The sequence below is a fragment of the Trichosurus vulpecula genome, chromosome 1 (assembly GCF_011100635.1).
Source record: "Trichosurus vulpecula isolate mTriVul1 chromosome 1, mTriVul1.pri, whole genome shotgun sequence".
NCBI lineage: Eukaryota > Metazoa > Chordata > Mammalia > Diprotodontia > Phalangeridae > Trichosurus > Trichosurus vulpecula.
In genome coordinates, this window is record NC_050573.1 from 115,787,238 (window position 1) to 115,803,250 (window position 16,013).

Genomic DNA, 16,013 nt, shown 5'->3' on the forward strand with positions numbered 1-16,013 from the left:
GGGTCAACTTTGACACGCTCACTCTAGTCTTCCTTTAAAAAAAATTGGAGGAGACTCCTCCAAAAAAATAGGAGGAAGAGACTGCAGTGCCCTTTCCTCCATCTAGCCCTGTCTCTAAGCATACTGCCTACCTCCATGTTTCACTGTCTTTTTCCACAACTTTTTTTTTCTTCCAAAGAAAGGGGAAGACATGCCTGTGAATCAAGATTGGTACCTCCTCCAAGTCTTTCTTCCCTAAAGGTAAGTTATATCTAGAATAGATGACAGATTCCTGGTCAGAGATGGAGTGCACCAAACAAAAACTAGTAAGAATTTATCTGCTATATGTCTTGCAAATTTATCAAAATGGCTTTAAAAAGGATAGAGGAAGGGGCAGCTAGGTGGTGCAGTGAGTAGAGTACCAGCCCTAGAGTCAGGAGGACTTGAGTAAAAAACTGGCCTCAGACATTTGACACGCTTACTAGCTGTGTGACCTTAGGCAAGTCACTTAACCCCAACTGCCTTCCCTTCAGCCCTGGAGTCAGGAAGACCTAAGTTCAAATCCAGCCTCAGATACTTGACACACTAGTTGTGTGACCTTGGGCAAGTCACTTAACCCCAACTGGCCTGCCTTTCCCCTCTAAAAAAAAAGGATAGAGGAGGGAGAGATTATTTCTCTATGTCCCTCAAGCCAGATACATAGAGAATAACGACTACAATGAAGGAAAGAGAACAGCAATGGCACCCAGAAGTTCACAGGAAACAATACATGAAGCAAACCAATGGTAAGACCTATGGCTTCAAATGTCTGTACACATATGCCCAAAGTTTAGACAAAAAGCAACAGGAATTAGTTGCTAAAGCTAGGATGCAAATTTGACCTCACCACTAGTCCTGGATAGGAATTCTCAATTTAAAAAAAGTGGGGGGAGGTGTTTCAACAATTCAGATAGCAGCTGCTGTGGAGGTGAAAGACCAACACAAGCCCAACAAGAACGCTGCCAGCACAGATTCTTTTGATCTGCTTTACTAAGGAAAGCAATGTTAGGGGGTTAACTATCTTACTTTAATCCAGCATACAAATGTCATTTACTTAGTTCAGGGGAAAAAGCCAGCACCCTGAACTTCAGAGCAAATGCAAACAAATTATAAACATCAATAGACTTCATCTGATTCAAATCTCAATGCATAGTTACCGGGGTTTAACAAAGTCCAAACATCCAAATTTACAAGCTGGAGGGCTCATAACTACAGCTACCCAGAGTCTCCACATCAACACACCTCCAACAGTGAGAGCCCCAAGCAAATAGCTCTGTTCTCTTTTTTTATACACTCTTTAGCCATCATCAAACATCATCTGAGCGACCAGAACTCAGGCTCCTACTATTGGCTCTGGTCTTAACAACTCCCCTTAGGACCCTGAGGTCTTCACGCCCACATAGGCTTAGCACCTAATAGGTAGGGGTTTGGGCCTGGGGCTTTGCACCTAGTAAGGCTCAATCAAAGACTTTTAAATCATTCTAAAACAGTAAGAAAGTCCCAACTTAATTGCCAATACAGGGGGTAGGATCTGTTAAGGGGGGAAAGGATGGTAGCATTAAGGTATCTTGATACTAGCAAGGCCAGGAACCGGAGGGGAGAAGCATGATGAGAATATTTGAGTTAAAGTTAATGGAAGGAGAAAAAGAAGTGATTTTTCTCATTGGAGTATGCCAGAGACTACCTAGAAAAGGAAAAATAGGATAAGTGTAGGAAACAGATGAGAAGGCTGACACAGAGGCAAGAAGTTGTCCACACATCTGCTGGAGCTCCCTCTGTGCCAAAAGCTCCTTAATTTAACTCAGGGATCATACTGTCTATCAAAAAATGAGAGGAACCAACAAAGGGAAATTCTGCTCTAGATATGTCTTTCTAACAAGGAAGATCTGGTTTCTGGAATAGAAATGATGAGAACCTTGAGGGAAGTGACCACTCTCTTCTAGGGTCTTTGACAGAGATAAGGAAATCAAAGCATAGTCTGATATTCACTCTAGATTTTGGGAAAGTGTATCTCAAAGGGTTCAGAGAAAAGATAGATAAGGACCCCTGCACTAAAGTGCTATAAAGCAAGTCAGCCCAGGAAGGATAGGAGATGCTCGAGAATGAAATTATCAAACACAAAGGAAAACAATTCCAATGAGAGAAAAAATGGGATTTGTCTTAGTAGTCCAATGTGGATTCATAGGGCACTCAATGACCACTGTAGATTTTAAAAGGAAACATAGAGAAGACTGAAGACCATCCTCAACTCAAGGGTGAACATGAGAGTGGTATGGTCCTAGAAAAAGAATTGCTGTTCAGTGGTGCCCAACTCTTCATGACTCCTTTGGGGGTTTTCTTGGCAAAGATACTGGAGTAATTTGACATTTTCTTCTCCAGCTCATTTTACAGATGTGGAAACCGAGACAAACAGGATTAAATAACTTGCCCATAGTCACATAGCCAGTAAGTATCTGAAGCCAGATTCAAACTCAGGGACAGGAGTTTTCCTGACTCCAGGTCTGGCACTCTATCTACTGTACCAACTACCTGCCCTGGGGAAAAAAAATAAAGACCGCTGCTAAAGGTCACAACAAATAGGCTGTCAGTAAAACATTTTTTAATGCATAGAGGAAAAACAAAAATTCCGCTTGTCCCTTTAATAATATATACTTCTTTAAAAAGCAATTTAACCAAAGGTTAGTTTCCTGAGCAAGTCTCTTTCTTATTCTTTGTATACTGAAATTTTTGCATTATTTTTTTTTAAGACCTAGGAATTTTAGTGGACTGAAAAATCAATATGGGAGTCAGCAGTGTAATGTGGCAGCCAAAAATCTAATGTGATCTTGGGTGGTATTAGGAGGGGCATTGCTTCCAGAAATAGGAAGGTGATAGTTTCACTGTAATTCCACTCAGATCTCATCTGAAGCACTTTGTTCAATTCTGGGTACCATAGTTTAAGAAGGACATTGATAAGTTGGAGGTCCAGAGGAGGGAGGGCAGAATGGTGAAGAGTCCTGAGTCTATGTCACAAGAGAATAGTTGAATCACTGGGGATAGCCTGGAGAAGAGAAAATTCAGGGAATATGGCAGGAGATGGGAGATGACTGAATATATGAAAGGCTGGACTTGTTCTGTTTGGCCTCAAAAGGAAGAACCAAGAACAATATATGAAAGTTGCAAAGAGGTCAATTTAAGCTTTATATAGGGAAAAACTTTGATCATAGAGATGATCAAAGTGGAATGGGCTGTCTTGAATGATGGAGGGGTTCCCCCATCCTTGGAGGTTTTCAAACAGAGGATGGACGACCACTTGTCAGTTATGTTATAATGGGGTGCTCAGGGAGGACTCACACCTCTTGTGTTTGAGCTTGCTGAGCCCTTTTCAGGGCTACTCATCTACCTTTGGTGTCCACCTGTTGTGCGACTCTCACCTGTGGCTCCAAGAAGCTGTATGTAGCATGCACAGCAGCCCCACCTTGGTAGATGGGCTAAACCAGGTTGAGGGTAACTGACAAACTTCAAACCCATCTGTGAGTTAGGGGGACGTCTACCGCAAGACTGCCAGGCAGAATGGGCTGCTAAGAATAATTTGTTCCGAATATCACAAAGGCGGCTGCAGCAGGTGCCATGGAGTGCTTAGAGCTTGCTTAGGCATGGAAGATGTCAAGGTCATTCACTGCATCCAGGGCCGTCATCCTGACTTTTGTCTTGCCACTAGACTTCCATGACTCTGGCAGAGAGATTGAAGCTGACAGCTTCAAATCTCCCTCTTATAATCCTTATCTTCCTTCAAGACTCAGCTCAGGCGCCACTTTCTTTGTGAAGCTATTCCAGATTTGTGATTGTCAAGACTCAGTTCTCTCCAATTACCTTTTATTTACTTTAAAAAAAAAGTATACTTGCTATATTCCTCTAGTAAAATATAAACTCCCCGAGGGCACAAAGGGACTGGCTGTCTATTCTGGATACCCATGGCGCTGCTTGTCAAGTAGGAGCTTAATAAATAAATGTTTGTTGAATTGAAGTGAATCTTAAATTTGTCTATAGAGGAACAAATAGGTGAAAATAAGAAGAGGGATCAGAAGATAAGAAAAAAATGAAAAACTGTTTTCACTTCAAGCGATAAAATTATACAATAGAGAACAATTGTCCAAACTAGTTAGGCTGTTCCGTTTTTAACGGAAAAATGGATGACTAGAATAAAGTAGATCACAAAGAACTAGGACTGAAAGTACACATTAATTTAGTGTTTGGTGAATCCCGATCACAAAACAAAATCGGGGAGAGCAATTATTATTCAATATAAATTGTTTGACAAATTGAATAGCAAGCAGCATGGCAAAAGAAATAATAAGAATGAAAGTAGATCTTAATCCCATATAACAGGCTCCAATAGATTCCAAATAGATTTAAATAATTTTTCAAAAATAGAATGATATTCTATTGCATTTGGGAAGAGGAGAGGAGAAAAGCATCTATTCAACATATAAAAGAATCTATAGAACTTTATAAAATAGATGGTTTTTATTATTAGTTTTTATACAACAAAAAGCAATGCATCCAGAATAAAAAGGAAAGAAACGGGAGCGGAAAAATGTTTGCTGTAGTTATTTCTCATTAAAATCTGACACCAATAATCTATAAAGAATTGAAAGAAAAATAGAAGAGCAAGTTTAGTTCCTTCACAGGTAAGTGGTTAAAGAATCTGAATAAGCAGATCTTGAAAGAAAAAACACATTACCAATAACAACCTTAAAAACTGTTTAAACTCCCTAATCAAAGAAATGTTAATTAAAACAACTCTGAGATAGTTCCTTGCAATAAGTCCACAAAGAACTAAAAATAACAAAATTCAGTGTTGACAGGGCTGTAGAAAGACAAACACATATAATGTTATAGGAAAAAATGAAGGAAGGAGGAAGGGGAAGGAAAGAAGGAAGGAAGAAAATAAGCGCTTATTAAGTGCCTACTATGTGTCAGGCACTGCACTAACATTAAGTGACTTGCCCAGGGTCAGACAGATAGTAAATATCTGAGACCAAATTTGAATTCAGGTCTTCCTGACTCCAGACCCAGACTCTATCCACTATACCACCAAGCTACTTCAAGAGTTATGAATTGTTATGATGTTTGTTGAAAGCAATATGGCACTATAGAATGTTAGAAAACTTAGATGCGCATGTATTGTTCAATGTGTTTGAAAATTCTTGGTGACCCTGTTTGGGGTTTTCTTGGCAAAGATACTGGAGGGGTTTGCCATTTCCTTCTCCGGTTCATTTTGCAACTGGGGAAACAGAGGCAGAGTTAAGTGATTTGCCCAGGGTCACACAGTTAGTGTCTGAAGCCAGATAAGATGAGCCTTCCTGACTTCAGGCCCAATACTCTATCCACTGTGCCAACTAGGTGCTGCTAAACATTTATTAAGCACCTACTATGTTCTAAGCACTGTGCTAAGAGTTAGGAATACAAAAAGAGATAAAATCTAACAAGGGAGAGTGACTTGCCCACAGTTACATGACTAAATGTGCCTGCGGCAGAATTCAAACTCAGGTTTACCAGACACAAAGTCCAACATTCAAGCCAATGTGCCACCTAGCTGTCACCTAGCTTTAAAGCCTTGCTCCCCTACTTAATAACTATTAGATCTTAGGCAAGACTCTTTTTTTCTCTGGACTTCAATTTCCTCATCTATCAAATGAATAGATAATACTACGTGCTCTAGAGGTCTAACACTGCATGATTCTATAATTCAGATCAAAGAGGAGTCCTCGGGATTCTAGCTTTAATAAATAGTTTGTGTTTTGTACTCTGCTTTTCTAAGTTCTCAGCTCTATCTCACACCTTTTTTATCACAGCATTTCTGTAGATACTGTTAATCCTTTATTATTCAGGGTGGAGTTAATCATTTCGACTTCCTAGAATTTTGCCTGCCTTTACCGAATCATCCAAAAATCTTACCTTTCTTTTTCTCCCTTCTCTCTCTCTCTCTCTCTCTCTCTCTCTCTCTCTCTCTCTGTCTCTCTCTCTCTCTCCGTCTCTCCCTCCCTCTCTCTCTCTCTCTTTCTCTCTCTCCCTGTCTCTCTCTCTCTGTTTCTCTCTCTCTCTCTGTCTCTCTCTCTCTCTCTCTCTCCTCCTTTCTCAATTTCTTTCTCTTATTTCTTTCTCTTTCTTTCTTTCTTCCTTCCTTCCTTCCTTCCTTCCTTTTTTCCTTTCTCTATTTTGTTGCTTGTTAACACCTCCACTAGAGGGTGTATAGGGACAGAGATAGAAATTGGAACTCATTGATTTCACAACTACAGTAGCAGTCCTGATAGGACATTGGGTATGAGGAAGGAACTGAAACTCAGTTGAGAGGAATGTTTCTAGATTTCAGTCGTCATTTGCTGGGGTGTGCTGGTAAATGTATAACAAATGACTCAGAAAAAATATGCATGAGACACATCTTTAGGTTTAATCTGCAGTTAACATTTTCCTAAGCTTTCTTAAGTTTAGTCAATCAACAATAATAAAACAGTAAATCAAGCTCTAATTTGTAACCAATTCCTGAGGTGTAAATGCTCATACTGCAAATTTAACAATCAGCTCTCACCATTGCTTGCTTCAGCACTCCTCTGACATAGGTCTCACTAGCATAAGATGTAATTGATGCAGTATACATCAGAATTACACTTCCTCAGGGTTGGAAGTGACCTCAGAGGCCAAGCCTAGAAATCCATTAGCTCAACATGTAGGCCATTTGACTTTTGGATAGCTCCAATCATCAGGAAGTGTTTTGCTTATACCTAACTAAAGTCTGACTCTGCAGCTTCTACCCTCCACAGCAAAGCAGGTCAAAGTCTAATCCCTCTTCTCCATATGATAGCCATAAAAATTCTTGAAGACAGGTATCCATGTGCCCCTTCTCTCACCCTCTAAATTTTCCTTCTTCTAAGCCAAATATTCCCAGTTCTTTCAACCAGTCCTCACCAACCAGACCACCATTTCTCTAGCTACACTCAAGGCTATCAATGTCTTTCCTAACCCAAAGTACATGAGATTCCCACATCCCAGCATGGAAGTGACCCTGGGTTTTCAAAGGTATGCATGGATGCCAGATTAGTGCAAACTCCAACAGGTTTTGCTAGGCTGCCAAGGCTAATGGCAGACTTCATTTTCTGTCCAAAGACCAGTATATCTAAGTTATGGAGAGGCTCGTTACTAGAAGGTTAGTGATAAAGTAATGATTTGCTTTGACCGTGAAATGAACAAAAATGGCCCTCAATCCCACAAGGCAACCCACTTTTTCTCCTGTGCTGGCAGAAGAGACAAAGGTTCTATAAATAAACAGCTCTTAGATCTTCTAGAAACCTTCATTTAATAAGTGGTTTTCAATGTGTGATTAGGCAGCTAGGTGCAATAACAGATAGAGCACTGGGCCTGGAATCAGGAAGACCTCAATTCAAATAAGCCTCAGACAATTACTAGCTGTGTGACTCTGGGCAAGTCACTTAACCTCTGTTTCCCTCGGTTTCCTCAACTCCTGCCTCACAGGGTTATCATGACGATCAAATAAGATGAAATCTGTAAAGTGCCCGGCACATAAGTAAGTGCTTAATAAATGCTCATTCCCTCCCTCTGGGCTAAATATTCTTATTTTTTCAACTGATTCATATAGGGTTTCTAGTCTTCTCATCATCCTGGTTGCCTTCTTCTGACATGTTCCATCTTTTCTATTTCCTTCCCAAAATCTAGCGTCCAGGACTGCAAACATTACTGCAGACGTGACCTGACCACGCCAGAGTACAGAAGGACAACTAAACTTCCTTAAGCTACCAACCTATGAAGTATGGCCTATCAGAGACTTAATAAAGAAAAACTCTAGGGCAAAGTGGGTCTGGGGTTTGATTGTGAGCTGATTCCCCTTCTTCTTGGGGTTGATTTGTTATACCTTAAACCGCACTAGTTGGCCCTGGACCCGGAGTCAGAATAACGCATCTTCGTGAGTTCAGATCTGGCTTCAGACACTTACTAGCTGTGTTACCCTGGTTAACTCAGCTTCCTCATCTGTAAAACGAGCTAGAGAAGGAAATGGCAAACCATTACAATATCTTTGCCCCTCCCCGCCCCCCAAAAAAGACCCACATCGGGTCATGAAGAGTCAGACACAATTGAACCACAAAAATAACAACAATAAACATAAAATTATAAGAAACTGAGTGCTAGGAAAGAGTATTCATTCACCTAAAAATGATCCTGAATAGGAAGAAGATTCACATCACCAATTTCTCTTCTTAAGTCTAACAGAGTAGGATAAAATAAGTACTATGCAACTTTTTCACTCATATCAGTGAAAAACTGTGAGTATGTACTAGCTACATATATATGCATACACATATACATATTTATTTACTTATAAATGAACAGCTCTCCTCATGGGCTGGATCCCTGTGGGGCTATACTCCTATTCTTACATCTCATGAGCTCCCAACAGTAAACCTCCCATCAAGAGTCACTCCAGTAGAATCAATTAGTCCTTAGGAAAATCACTTACTAAAATGGCATGTCAAGAACAGTAGTTAAAAGACATTCTTCCCAGAAATTTAGTACACACTCCCACAAATATGCATCATCCATGGGAAGAGTGGGCTCAAACATAAAATTCCACGTAGTGAGGCATAGGGAGACTCACAAATCCTGATGACGCAAATTTCGAAGTGCTTTCTCCCTTGTAGAATCTTTACGCAACTTCCTTTGAATGTAGCATTTCTATCCAGTGTATTGCTCAGCCTAATCTCCAGGGTATGTCCCTCTCAATTGTCAGGGGTCACAATCCTCAAAGCTGCTTCCTCCCGCTGGTTACTGTATCCATGCCTGTCACGAGCCATGAGCGTGTGCCTGTGATCCTCACTGGATCCAGTGTCTCCTACTGATCTAGTAGGTCCCCTTAAAAACTACATAGACGATGTGTATGGGGAAGGGATGGAAGAGAAATTCCCTCCTCTCACCTCCCTCGCAGGAGTCTCTTCCACAGGCAGCTTCCAGCTTGCAATGTCTCCCACGATTTGCAATCTTCCGCTCTGCTGCTAGAAGCCACTACATAGAGGTCTTTGCTGATGGGGGCAAGGAGGAGAGAGAAGTGCCCTATTCTCGGGCTGGATAGGGAAGGAGGGAGGCGGGGCAGGGAAGGGCGGGGAGGGAGGTCTCACTCCACAACTGCTGAGCCTTGATTTCCTTGAGCTCTACACGGTTTAGCAATTTAAAGTCCCGAGAGGCATGACTAATTTGTTTTCTTGGCCAATCATATTGTGCCCTTCTTGACTCAATTAGAGAAGGGTTTGCACTTCATAGAGGAATTAGAGCATAAGTCTATATTGTTGATTCCTTAAAACCTGATCGTGCTCTCATGGATGCGTTTTGCATGACTACACATGTATGACCTATATCAAATTGTTTGCCTTCTCAATGGGGGGGGGGGGCGGGGACGGGAAGAGATGAGGAGGGAAAAAGGGAGAGAAGTCGGAACGCAAAGTTTTAAAAACGAATGTCAAAATTGTTTTTGCATGTAACTAGGGAAAAGTAAAATACTAAATGAAAGCTAAAAAAAAAACCCTTGATCATGTATGACTGCATCCACTGAACTGGGGGCAGAGGGAGGATCAAATCTCTCCCCTCTCACATATAAATTATATATTTGCACTACTGTCCTAATCTCTTACGTAAAACATCCACAAAACATAAAACTTTTAAAAGCATGAAATGAGCACTTTAAAAATAATTATTTTATTTATTAGCACTAGGTACTACATGAGTGATTTCATTTCTATGGGCGATTCTGATGGGTAAGCTCTCACTTTTACTGATGGTACAAAAAACCTTTTTTCCCTCTCATTAAAATTATTAGTAATTCTATTTCTAATGAGAGCAATGCAGTTGAATGTGTTCATTATTTTTGAACGTCTTGATTTGACATTCTGTGATATAGTGATTTGAAGGTGATTTGACATTCAGTTTTATTTTGGTACTTGGCTGGTTTTAATGGCTATAATGACTAAAAAAAATATTCCTTACAAAGATATGTAGTTCTAATAGCAAGAAGTGTAGCACTGGCTATCCTTACTAAATCACGTCTCATTTTTCTGTCCCATCCATCAATTATGAAAGATTTTTGTTTAAATTTGGCTAGTGAATTTCCATCTTCTCAGAAGGTGTTCCATTTTCAGTTTTAACAAATGGGTTCCAAACCCTTTGTGTGGAAGAGTTTTTAAACAGGTTAGAAAAATTCAGTGCAAAAATCTCCTGGCACAGATAGCAAGGACTCCCTCCCACACTAAGGGTCCCCAGCTCTGGGTTCATTTACCCTAATCTGGTTCAGGTCTTGGGGGATCCTGCCCTTGAAAAATGGGAATCCAGCTCTTTTCACACTCACTACATTACACTATAGTAGAACTCTGGAAACAGTCTTTCAAACAAAGCTTAAATTTAGCTTATGCCTAAAGTCTACCCAAAAGGGATTAACTGGGTCACATCTACAAAGGTACTCAGCATATCAATGAATCAATAAGCATTTATGTTATTATGGGTATAATGTCACAGGCACAGTATGGGATACAAAGCAAGAGTAAAAAAAAAAGTCCCTACCCTCAAGGAGCTTACTTTCTAAGGGCGGGGGAGATAGGTATACATACAAGTATATGTAGAATACAAAATACAAACTACTAACTCTCGCATGCATTTATAAGTTAAATTTAGGGTAGCAGAGTGGATATAGAGAAAGCCTTTGCATAAGAAAGATGGGGCTGAAATTTCCCTTCTGCGCACTACTGCCTGAGTGACCCCAGACAAGCCAATTAATATCTAGGTACCCATTCTCAAAGACTACAAATTGCAGAACAGTTGCTGATGTACATTGATAGAGGGACTTTCCCAATTGTTAACTCTACACACCAATTAAATCATGGCTCCAGTTCCCACCCATAAAAGGGTAAAAAACAGAATTGGAGATACACAAACAAATCAAGTAATGTTGTATATTATGCTTATTTTTGTTGGTATCATCACATTTCTGGGCACAAAAGTAGGAGATTAATAAATCAGTGAGTTACTTTGCACAAAAAAAAAGCTAGACCTGAGCAGATTAAGTACAAGCATAGTTTATCACTCTGACAAACAAATTGTATTTTTCAGTGTTAAATGCCCCAAATGAAGAGAGTTAAAATTATTTAGTTAGGAAACAGGAGGGGCAACCCAGATACAGTCTACCAATTTACTAAGCATCCATGTGTATTAGACAGTTTTTCACTTTAGCCTGACAGATGGTGAGTGCATGTTTTGAGAATCTGCAAAAAAAAAAAAGCAAAATTTGAAAAGTACGAGATACCCTCATTACATTTGGACAAAACCATCAATCAACAAGCATTTATTAAACTAAATGTGTTTTGTTTTATTGTTTCATCTGAATAGGGCTGGAAACTGACATATCTTCCATAATTTATAGTTTTAGAGGGTTGCCTACAGCACCAAGAGGTTGTAGCTTGCCTATGGTTGCACTGAAAATATATGTCAGGGGCAGGACATGAACCCAAAGCTTCCTGCCTTGAAGCCAGCCCTCTCTCCACCATGACAGGCTGTTTTCTGAATGAAGCCTCTGAAGTGGAAAGGCAGTAGGCTACCTTTAAGTATCTCAGCTATAATCTCACACTGACCCAACACTCACTTCTTTAATACCGTAATGGGGCATCTTAGTCCCTTTCACCAAGCTCATTTTATAGTTTCTTGCCATGGTTAACCTCTTTTGTTTCTTCATTCCTCATAGATTGTTGCGTTCTACTTTCATTACATTTTTTAAGGGGGGAAAATGAGAAAGCTGAATTCTTTAGTTTTTGCATTTTGCGTGAGCAAAGGTTGGGAGATGAAATCCCTACATGAAAACAGTCGCTGTGCCAATGACTGCTCTCTGGCTCCAATTCAGAGAAAAGCACTTAGCATGCAGCGTGAGGGCGCTTGGAGTACTTCTACCTTCAGACAGCACATTTGTTTAAGTGTTCTGAATGTACGTGATTAAAACAGTTAATGGATCAAAGAAAGTCCAAATTGATATCCTGGACATGTGGGCATTGTGAGAGAGCAAGTATTTGTTTAAAGGCCTATTGTGAAACTTCTACTGGTTTGAAGACTGACTGGAGGGTGGGGGAAGGTTCATTGGCATAGATAATGTATTCACAAAATAATTTGGAATCTGATTACGGGTGATGAATCTTAATTATGGCTGTTTACTGTGGTGAATATTTAGGAAAATCATGGAGTTTAAAAATGACAAGGCTCACGCTTTCACTCCAGCTATTTAGGAAGGAAAATAAGTACCACCCTATGTAAATATTCTGTAATTACTCTGTAATTTCAGTTACATATTTTAGATGGAGGACCCCATCTTGCCTGCCTGGTGTCTTCCTTTTAAAGCTATTTCTCTTAAGCCTATTTTTTCACCCCATTGGTGGAGGGGGGGGAATGTAAATTAGATACTGCTTGCTAATTCTCAAGTTCCTTCTTCATTTTCCCCCCACAGATGTCACATGAAGGATAATCACTCAGATTCTGCCTAAATGAAAATGGCTGCCCAGTAAGAAGCTTCCTGGACATTTTTAAACAGAATAACCTTGCAGAAAGAGAAGAAAGAGAGAAAAGGTAGATGGGGCACATAGGAATGTTATTTCTTTCAACTTTTAAAAAAATTATTTTTCAATTAATAAGCACTGATTTTTTTTCTCTCCCATATACTCTGATTTGAAAGAGAAAAGAAAAACAAAACCCTTGTAGCAAAGTCAAGCAAAACAAATTCCCATGTTAGCCAAAAATGTACGTCTCATTCTACATCTTGAATCCATCATTTCACTGTCAGGATGTGACTACATCATTATCAGTCCTCTGATAATAGGATGCTTGTTTTGAATTTCCTTGGCTTCCACATCAGTCCCCCAGCAAACTCATCATTGGGAAATCCCATCATCTTGCAAGATCCATCAGTCTTGTTACTCTCACCTCATTGGTACCATCTCCCATCTGACTGGAGGATAGTTATAAACTCCTCCATTTAAGTAGGGAAAAGGACTGACTTCTCAGATATCTCATTTCCCACCCTGCTACACTCATTCTGTACTTTGGCTTCACTATACTGGCTACCTTCCCTCCCCCCACTCCCTTTTTCAGCTTTCTTTCGTGTGTTGTCTTTCTTCCTTAGACTGTAAAATCCTTCAAGAGCTCACTATTTGACAAAAACTGCTGGGAAAACCGGAAAATAGTAATGCAGAAATTAGGTATAGACCAACATCTTACACTGTATACCAATGTAAGGTCAAAATGGGTAAATGATTTAGACATAAAGGGTGATACCATAAGCGAATTAGGAGAGCATGGAATAGTTTGCCTCTCAGATCTATGAATAAGGTAAGAATTTATTACCAAACAAGAGACAGAGAACATTACAGGATATAAAATGGATAATTTTGATTATATTAAATTTAAAAAAATTTTTTTGCACAAACAAATGCAACCAAGATTAGAAAAAAAAACCCAGAAATCTAGGAGAAAGAATTTTACAGCAGGTGTCTCTGATGAAGACCTTATATCTCAGACATATAGAGAACTGAATCAAATTCATAAGAATGTAAGTCATTCTCCAACTGACAAATGGTCAAAAGATATGAACAGTTTTCAGAAAAAGAAATCAAAGCTATTTACATTCATATGAAAAATGCTCTAAACCACTATTGATTAGAGAAATGCAAATAAGACAACTCTGAGATACTACTTCATAGATTGGCTAGTATGACAAAAAAGAAAATGAAAAATGTTGGAAAGAATGTGGGAAAATTGGGACACTAATGCAATGTTGGTAGAGTTGTGAACTTATCCAATGGTTCTAGAGAAAAATTTGAAACTATGCCCAAAGGGATGTAAAACTGTACATAACCTTTGATCCAGCAATACCACTACTAGGCCTATATCCCAAAGAGATTTCTTTAAAAAGGGAAAAGGATCTATTTTTACAAAAATATTTATAGCAACTCTTTTTGTGGTGGCAAAGAATTGGAAATTGAAGGAATGCCTATCAATTGGGGAATGGCTGAAAAGTTGGGGTATATCATTATAATGTAATACTATTGTGCTCTAAGAAATGGTGAGCAGGATGATTTCAGAAAAACCTGGAAAGACTTATATGAACTGAAGCTGAGTGAAATGAGCAGAACCAGGAGAACATTGTACACAGTAACGGCAATTTTGTAAGGATGACCACCTGTGAAAGACTTAGCTACTATAACCAATGCAATGAGCCAAGACAATTCCAAAGGACTCATGACTCATACTGCTTTCAAAAAAAAAACTGATGGAATCTGAATGCAGATCAAAGCATGCTATTTTCACTTTAGTTTGTTTCTTCTTTCACAACATGACTAATATGGAAAGATGTTTTGCATGATTGCAAATGTTTAACCTATATCAAATTGCTTACAGTCTTAGGAGGGAAGAGTGAGAGGAAGGAGACTTAGAACTCAAAATTTTTTAAAAAGGACGTTAAAATTGTTTTTCATGAAAAAAAGATTGCAAGATCCTTGAGGGCAGGTACTGCCTTTCTTTTTTGTATTTGTATCAGTGCTTATAGCAGTGCCTAGAACATTTTGTAGTTGTTCAGCTGCTTAGTCATGTCCAACGAGCATCCTCTTAGTCACCAATTCTTTGCCCCCACAAAAAAAAATGCTGCTATAAATATTTTAGTACATATGGTTCTTTTCCTCTTTCTTTGATCTCTTTGGGATATAGACCTAGTAACAATATCACTGGGTCAAAGGGTATGCAGTTTAATGACTTCATGGTTTCAAATTGCGTTCCAGTCCACAGTTCTACCAATAGTGCATTAAAGTCTCTATTTTCCTAAAGCCCGCTTAGCATTTGTCACTTTCCTTTTTTGTCAATTTAACCAATCTGGCATAAGGTGGTACCTCAGAGTTATTTTAATTTGTGTTTCTCTAATTATTAGTGACTTAGAGCATTTTAATGTGGTTATTGATAACTTAGATTTCTTCCTCTAAAATTGCTTATTCATATCCTTAGACCACTTATCAACTGAGGAATAATCTTATTCTTTACAAATTTAACTTATTTCTCTATATACCTTAGAACTAAGACCTTTATCAGAGAAACTTGCTACAAAGATTTTTTTCTCAATTTCCTGCTTCTCTTCTAATTTTAGAAGCATTGGTTGTGCAAAAACATTTTAATTTTATGAAATCAAAATTGTCCATTTTATCTCGCATGAACTTCTCTAATGCTTGTGTCATTATGACCTCTTCTTGCATCCATAAATCTTCCTTGCTCCTCTAATTTGTTTATGATGTCACCCTTTATGTCTAAGTCATGTTCCCTTTTGGAGCTTATCTTGGTAAACAGTGTGAGATGCTGCATGAAGGGCTTTAAATGTCAGGCTGAGGAATTTGTATTTTATCCTATAGACAATGGTAAACCAACGAAGGCTTTTGAGCAGACAAACAACATGGTCAGACCTATGCCTTAGTTTCTGGCTGAGCCCATAGAGGCTTTTCAGCTTGTTAGGCCATGTCTATGCTGGCAAAGCCTTCAAGTGGACCCAGAATCAAGTCCATGCCATGATGAAGCATTAGAATAGGACTTTAGTGGAGCATTATAGGAGCTTTAGATTTAGAGCTGATATGAACTGAAGAAGTCACATAGTCCAACTTGTTCCCTCATTTTAGGATGAGGAAAGTGATGTTATTTGTTTGTAGTCAAATAGGCAGAGTGATTAATCCAGAGAGTGTTTCCCCAGACATTTATAAACAAATTAACTTTAAAACTACTTTGCAAAATATTCAAAGATCTTAATACTCTGGCTCCAAGCTACCTTTTAAGTTTTCTCTCTCGCCATAGCTGTAACTAGATATTTTGGCACCCAGAGCAAGTAGCAAGAACAGCTGGAGCAAATAAAAAAGGAATATATATATAAGAGGCAAGCAACAAGAAATGGG